Below are 358 nucleotides of genomic sequence, written 5' to 3'. Positions count from 1 at the left end.
GCGCAAAGGCGCGGCCCGAGTTCACGGTGGGTCCGTCCTCCGCCTCCGCTTCTCGCCGGGGAGCTGGCCGCTGTCCGGCCTCCTGCCCGCTCGCCTCCCGTTGTCGTGGTCTTCTCTCGCCGGCTACGCGGGCTCCCGGCCCCGCCCGGAGGGTCGGGGGGCTTCCCGGTTCCCCAACGTTGCGCCTCGCTGCTGTGTGCTTGGGGGGGCCCGCTGCGGCCTCCGCCCGCCCGTGAGCCCCTGCCGCATCCGCCGGTGCGCGGTTTCGCGCCGCGGTCAGTTAGGCCCTGGCGTTGTGTCGCGTCGGGAGTGTGTCCGCCTCGCCGGCGGCTAGACGCGGGTGTCGCCGGGCTACGAC

This window comes from Mus caroli, unplaced genomic scaffold, assembly GCF_978045245.1.
Source record: "Mus caroli unplaced genomic scaffold, Mus_caroli_1 scaffold_43, whole genome shotgun sequence".
Lineage (NCBI taxonomy): Eukaryota > Metazoa > Chordata > Mammalia > Rodentia > Muridae > Mus > Mus caroli.
The sequence above is the reverse complement of the archived record's forward strand: the minus strand, read 5'-3'. Positions refer to the sequence as shown.